Source organism: Aegilops tauschii, chromosome 1 (assembly GCF_002575655.3).
Source record: "Aegilops tauschii subsp. strangulata cultivar AL8/78 chromosome 1, Aet v6.0, whole genome shotgun sequence".
Lineage (NCBI taxonomy): Eukaryota > Viridiplantae > Streptophyta > Magnoliopsida > Poales > Poaceae > Aegilops > Aegilops tauschii.
The window spans coordinates 404312389-404320048 of record NC_053035.3 but is presented as its reverse complement, the minus strand read 5'-3'; the positions used below and the strand labels follow the sequence as shown (position 1 = coordinate 404320048).

At 47.7% G+C, this 7660-nt stretch overlaps 1 pseudogene; it reads left to right on the top strand.

The window, feature by feature from the left end:
* The first annotated feature begins 4568 nt into the window (after positions 1 to 4568).
* On the top strand, positions 4569 to 5651 carry LOC109760215 (uncharacterized; annotated as a pseudogene).
* The last annotated feature ends 2009 nt before the right edge of the window (positions 5652 to 7660 follow it).

The following is a 7660-nucleotide window of genomic DNA, read 5'->3' as shown; positions in this document are numbered from 1 at the left end:
CACACACAACTTTTACACGTGCACATTCGCAAAAATAAAAGACAGGACTTTTACACGTACACGTATGTACGTGCTTTTTTCTTTTGCAATTCACCTAGCTAGACGCGACTGCGCGCACAACAATTTTGCACATCGTTCCTCTTAAAAAAAACTTTTGCACGTCCTTCCTGTTAAAAAAAAGAACTTTTGCACGTCGTTCGTGCTCCTATCCGTCTAACTCCCTCGTACTACCTCCGGTCCTTTTTAGTATGCATACAAGTTTTGTCCGAAGTTGAAGTATCACTGCTTTGACCAAACTTATAGAAAAATATTCAATATTCACAATGCCAAATCAATATTGGAAATGTACCTTTATATTATATATATTTCGTATTGTAGATGCTGATATTTTTTAACATAAATTTGGTCAAACTTTGCAATGTTTGACTCAACACAAATCTAATACGCGTAGCAAAAAGGACCGGAGGGAGTACCAGTGACACACGCACATGCGTCACTAGCTAGCTACGCACATGCGAATCAACTTATTGTATCCCCAGCTCACATAGTTCAACTCCTAGACTTAACATTCACTACTACAAAACAGGGCTTTCGTCACAGGGCAATATTCACATTAGTCCCGGTTCAGTCACGAACTGGGACTAATGTGAGCATTGGTCCCGGTTCGTGCGGCTAAAGCATTAGTCCCGGTTCACCTGGGCCCTTTAGTCCCGGTTGGTTCCACGAACCGGGACTAAAGGGTGCGATGCCCATTAGTCCCGCTTGGTGCCACCAACCGGTACTAATGGGCTTTGAGGCATTAGTACCGGTTCATGGCACAAACCGGTACTTAAGGGCCCATCAAACTCTACCCCCCCCCCTAGTGGACCGCCTTTTCAATTTTAGAAAAACCAAAAGAAAATGATGGAAATGTCAAAAAAATAAAATAAAATAAGTTTCTCATGTGATATGTGGTCTAGTTGTTGGGAAAATTAACAAATATGAATTTCGACTTTATTTGCAAAATCTCTTTGGAATTTCTTAAAATGGGCATAACTTTTGCATACGAACTCGGATGAAAAAGTTTTTTATATGAAAAATCATCTACTCGAAAAGTTACATACGAATTTAACCCACGGTAGAAGGTGTTAGGGTAGGAATCACAGCGGATCTCCTCCCTCTTCAGTCTTCCTTGCGCCACCACCAGTATAAAACAGCGCTCCTCCCCAAGGATCCCCAATTCTTCGCCAACAAAATATCGATCTTGTTCTTGGCTGCGTGGTTGAGAGCTGATAGTCTCCATTCCAGAAATTGTCGGGTTCAATTGGATCCCAACCCCACTCCTCAGGTACTCGGCGAATCTCTGATGATAATCTCCGTGTCTGTATTGGACATGGTTCTTTGATATTACCAAAAGAAGAAACGAGAATCATCATCACAAACATTCAACGAGTTCCTTGTTCTTTCTTCTGATTATCAGGAGGTCCGCCCGCCATCGCCATGGGCAGCCGGTTTGTGAATCTGTTGGCCATGAGCTGCAACGGCGGCCCCAGACACTTCAGCCTTCACTGCTTGAACCCGGCAAACTTATTTCGCCCGGCCCGGTCACGGCCAGCGGTTCGAGCAGTTCATCGACGGCCAGCGGACGCCCCGCTGCCTCCGCCGTCCTTGTCATTCGACTGGCCCTGCAGAAGTGCGAACAGGCATGGATGAATTTCATGGCTTTCGGCCCCAGCCGGGAAAACCTCCTCGCCGTGGACCAAATCGGCAGGAGCTTCTTGTACAACCACGACTCGCGCTTGCTCCGCACTGGGATGCCCAAGATGCGCAAGCCCATCATCTACCCCATCTCCGTTGCCGTGGGCGACAGCCTATGCGTCATGAGCGGCAACCCTGGCCGGCTGCCCGATCGGGACTGCTTCCAGGCTCTCCTCCACACCCGCCTGCCTGCTAGCTATGCCCAAGACTGGTGCTGGTATTCCCTCGAGCCATCGCCTTTCTTTGGCGACGACGACGACGGGGTGGATCGATCCAGCTGCCGCGATGCCCCAATGCCCTTTGAAATCAGTGCCTACGCCGTGGTTGACGATTCACAGATCTAGATATCCATATCTGGCGCCAGCACATACTCGTATGACATCCCGAGTGGCGCGTGGAGCAAACTAGGCAACTGGGCACTGCCGTTCAGAGGTTGCGCCGAGTACATCCCTGAGCACAACCTCTGGTTTGGCTTCACACCCGACGATTTGCAGCTCTGCACATCTGACCTCACTGCCTCGTGTGAGTTGAGGCCGCCCGTGCTGCAGGAAGTGTGGACAGACGTGAACAGGCCAGAAGATTGGACCCTGACAGACGCCAGCATTGTGCCGCTCGGCTCCGGTCAAGTCTGCGTTGCCAGGTTCTTTCTTACCTGCCTAGAGGAGAGCATTGAGGATATGTATGGCTATGCCCTTGAGAAAACAGAGAATTTTGCTGTTCTCGAGGGCGTCAAATTGTTAAAGGCTGGGTGGGCTCAGCTCCGGATGGTTAAGCACAAGTCGGAGCGTTACGTCTTCGGCCGTGACCTTGTCATACCGCTTTGATATTTTGTAGTAGTTCATGTATGCCAAGTGAGCTCTCTTAGATCAACCGGTGTAGTCTAGTCCCGCGCGGCTGGCTTTATGGCATCGATGGAATCAATGCATGGAGAACGAAACAACGAAACAAGGGCAGTCTGCACGTACTACCAGCGCCTCAAATCCAATCCAACCGAAACAATCAAAAGAAGCGATCGAAAGAAACCCTCTCCAACTACAGGCGCGTCCAAGCCAAGCGAATCAAAACAAGTCCGGCCGGGTCTTCCCTCTTCCGCCCAGCCGCACGTGCACCTTTTTCTTTTTCTTCGATTGATTTGATTTGAGGGAGTGCACGTACACCTCATACGTACGTACGTGCGTGCTTACCCTCTTTTATCCTTCCTGTTTTTCTTTTTTATAACGCATCGTAGCTGCTTCAAACCTTCAACCGCATCACATCAAAAAAAACCTTCAACCGCATCACGTCAAAAAAAACCTTCAACAGCATGCACATGCATGCATGCATGCCGGACTAGGCACGTACACGCACACACAACTTTTACACGTGCACATTCGCAAAAATAAAAGACAGGACTTTTACACGTACACGTATGTACGTGCTTTTTTCTTTTGCAATTCACCTAGCTAGACGCGACTGCGCGCACAACACTTTTGCACATCGTTCCTGTTAAAAAAAACTTTTGCACGTCCTTCCTGTTAAAAAAAAGAACTTTTGCACGTCGTTCGTGCTCCTATCCGTCTATCTCCCTCGTACTACCTCCGGTCCTTTTTAGTATGCATACAAGTTTTGTCCGAAGTTGAAGTATCTCTGCTTTAACCAAACTTATAGAAAAAAATTCAATATTCACAATGCCAAATCAATATTGGAAATGTACCTTTATATTATATATATATATATTTTTTTCGTATTGTAGATGGTGATATTTTTTAACATAAATTTCGTCAAACTTTGCAATGTTTGACTCAACACAAATCTAATACGCGTAGCAAAAAGGACCGGAGGGACTACCAGTGACACACGCACATGCGTCACTAGCTAGCTACGCACATGCGAATCAACTTATTGTATCCCCCGCTCACATAGTTCAACTCCTAGACTTAACATTCACTAGTACAAAACAGGGCTTTCGTCACAGGGCAATATTCACATTAGTCCCGGTTCAGTCACGAACCGGGACTAATGTGAGCATTGGTCCCGGTTCGTGCGGCTAAGGCATTAGTCCCGGTTCACCTGGGCCCTTTAGTCCCGGTTGGTGCCACGAACCGGGACTAAAGGGTGCGATGCCCATTAGTACCGGTTGGTGGCACCAACCGGTACCAATGGGCTTTGAGGAATTAGTATCGGATCATGGCACGAACCGGTACTAAAGGGCCCATCAAACTCTACCCCCCCCCCCTGGACCGCCTTTTCAGTTTTAGAAAAAACAAAAGAAAATGATGGAAATGTCAAAAAAATAAAATAAAATAAGTTTCCCATGTGATATGTGCTCTAGTTGTTGGGAAAATTAACAAATATGAATTTCGACTTTATTTGCAAAATCTCTCTGGAATTTCTTAAAATGGGCATAACTTTTGCATACGAACTCGGATGAAAAAGTTTTTTGTGTGAAAAATCATCTACTCGAAAAGTTACATACGAATTTAACTCACGGTAGAAGGCGTTAGGGTAGGAATCGCACCAGATCTCCTCCCTCTTCAGTCTTCCTTGCGCCGCCACCACTATAAAACAACGCTCCTCCCCAAGCATCCCCAATTCTTCGCCAACAAAATATCGATCTTTTTCTTGGCTGCGTGGTTGAGAGCTGATAGTCTCCATTCTAGAAATTGTCGGGTTCAATTGGATCCCAACCCCACTCCTCAGGTACTCGGCGAATCTCTGATGATAATCTCCGTGTCTGTACTGTACATGGTTCTTTGATATTACCAAGAGAAGAAACGAGAATCATCATCACAAACATTCAACGAGTTCCTTGTTCTTTCTTCTGATTATCAGGAGGTCCGCCCGCCATCGCCATGGGCAGCCGGTTTGTGAATCTGTTGGCCATGAGCTGCAACGGCGGCCCCAGACACTTCAGCCTTCACTGCTTGAACCCGGCAAACTTATTTCGCCCAGCCCGGTCATGGCCAGCGGTTCCAGCAGTTCATCGACGGCTAGCGGACGCCCCGCTGCCTCCGCCGTCCCTGTCATTCGACTGGCCCTGCAGGAAGGGCGAACAGGCGTGGATGAATTTCATGGCTTTCGGCCCCGGCCGGGAAAACCTCCTCGCTGTGGACCAAATCGGCAGGAGCTTCTTGTACAACCACGACTCGCGCTTGCTCCGCACTGGGATGCCCAAGATGTGCAAGCCCATTATCGACCCCATCTCCGTTGCCGTGGGCGACAGCCTATACGTCATGAGCGGCAACCCTGGCCGGCTGCCCGATCGGGACTGCTTCCAGGCTCTCCTCCACACCCGCCTGCCTACTAGCTACGCCCAAGACTGGTGCTGGTATTCCCTCCAGCCACCGCCTTTCTTTGCCGACAACGACGACGGGGTGGATCGATCCAGCTGCCGCGATGCCCCAATGCCCTTTGAAATCAGGGCCTACGCCGTGGTTGACGATTCATAGATCTGGATATCCACATCTGGCGCCGGCACATACTCGTATGACATCGCGAGTGGCGCGTGGAGCAAACTAGGCAACTGGGCACTGCCGTTCAGAGGTCGCGCCGAGTACATCCCTGAGCACAACCTCTGGTTTGGGTTCACACCCGACGATTTGCAGCTCTGCACATCGGACCTCACTGCCTCGTGTGAGTTGAGGCCGCCCGTGCTGCAGGATGTGTGGACAGACGTGAACAGGCCAGAAGATTGGACCCTGACAGACGCCAGCATTGTGCCGCCCGGCTCCGGTCAAGTCTGCGTTGCCAGGTTCTTTCTTACCTGCCTAGAGGAGAGCATTGAGGATGTGTATGGCTATGCCCTTGAGAAAACAGAGAATTTTGCTGTTCTCGAGGGCGTCAAATTGTTAAAGGCTGGGTGGGCTTAGCTCCGGATGGTTAAGCACAAGTCGGAGCGTTACGTCTTCGGCCGTGACCTTGTCATACCGCTTTGATATTTTGTAGTAGTTCATGTATGCCAAGTGAGCTCTCTTAGATCAACCGGTGTAGTCTAGTCCCGCGCGGCTGGCTTTATGGCATCGATGGAATCAATGCATGGAGAACGAAACAACGAAACAAGGGCAGTCTGCACGTACTACCAGCGCCTCAAATCCAATCCAACCGAAACAATCAAAAGAAGCGATCGAAAGAAACCCTCTCCAACTACAGGCGCGTCCAAGCCAAGCGAATCAAAACAAGTCCGGCCGGGTCTTCCCTCTTCCGCCCAGCCGCACGTGCACCTTTTTCTTTTTCTTCGATTGATTTGATTTGAGGGAGTGCACGTACACCTCATACGTACGTACGTGCGTGCTTACCCTCTTTTATCCTTCCTGTTTTTCTTTTTTATAACGCATCGTAGCTGCTTCAAACCTTCAACCGCATCACATCAAAAAAAACCTTCAACCGCATCACGTCAAAAAAAACCTTCAACAGCATGCACATGCATGCATGCATGCCGGACTAGGCACGTACACGCACACACAACTTTTACACGTGCACATTCGCAAAAATAAAAGACAGGACTTTTACACGTACACGTATGTACGTGCTTTTTTCTTTTGCAATTCACCTAGCTAGACGCGATTGCGCGCACAACACTTTTGCACATCGTTCCTGTTAAAAAAAACTTTTGCACGTCCTTCCTGTTAAAAAAAAGAACTTTTGCACGTCGTTCGTGCTCCTATCCGTCTATCTCCCTCGTACTACCTCCGGTCCTTTTTAGTATGCATACAAGTTTTGTCCGAAGTTGAAGTATCTCTGCTTTGACCAAACTTATAGAAAAAATTCAATATTCACAATGCCAAATCAATATTGGAAATGTACCTTTATATTATATATATTTTTTTTTTCGTATTGTAGATGGTGATATTTTTTAACATAAATTTCGTCAAACTTTGCAATGTTTGACTCAACACAAATCTAATACGCGTAGCAAAAAGGACCGGAGGGACTACCAGTGACACACGCACATGCGTCACTAGCTAGCTACGCACATGCGAATCAACTTATTGTATCCCCCGCTCACATAGTTCAACTCCTAGACTTAACATTCACTAGTACAAAACAGGGCTTTCGTCACAGGGCAATATTCACATTAGTCCCGGTTCAGTCACGAACCGGGACTAATGTGAGCATTGGTCCCGGTTCGTGCGGCTAAGGCATTAGTCCCGGTTCACCTGGGCCCTTTAGTCCCGGTTGGTGCCACGAACCGGGACTAAAGGGTGCGATGCCCATTAGTACCGGTTGGTGGCACCAACCGGTACCAATGGGCTTTGAGGAATTAGTATCGGATCATGGCACGAACCGGTACTAAAGGGCCCATCAAACTCTACCCCCCCCCCCCCCCCGTGGACCGCCTTTTCAGTTTTAGGAAAAACAAAAGAAAATGATGGAAATGTCAAAAAAATAAAATAAAATAAGTTTCCCATGTGATATGTGCTCTAGTTGTTGGGAAAATTAACAAATATGAATTTCGACTTTATTTGCAAAATCTCTCTGGAATTTCTTAAAATGGGCATAACTTTTGCATACGAACTCGGATGAAAAAGTTTTTTGTATGAAAAATCATCTACTCGAAAAGTTACATACGAATTTAACTCACGATAGAAGGCGTTAGGGTAGGAATCGCACCAGATCTCCTCCCTCTTCAGTCTTCCTTGCGCCGCCACCACTATAAAACAACGCTCCTCCCCAAGCATCCCCAATTCTTCGCCAACAAAATATCGATCTTTTTCTTGGCTGCGTGGTTGAGAGCTGATAGTCTCCATTCTAGAAATTGTCGGGTTCAATTGGATCCCAACCCCACTCCTCAGGTACTCGGCGAATCTCTGATGATAATCTCCGTGTCTGTACTGTACATGGTTCTTTGATATTACCAAGAGAAGAAACGAGAATCATCATCACAAACATTCAACGAGTTCCTTGTTCTTTCTTCTGATTATCAGGAGGTCCGCCCGCCATCGCC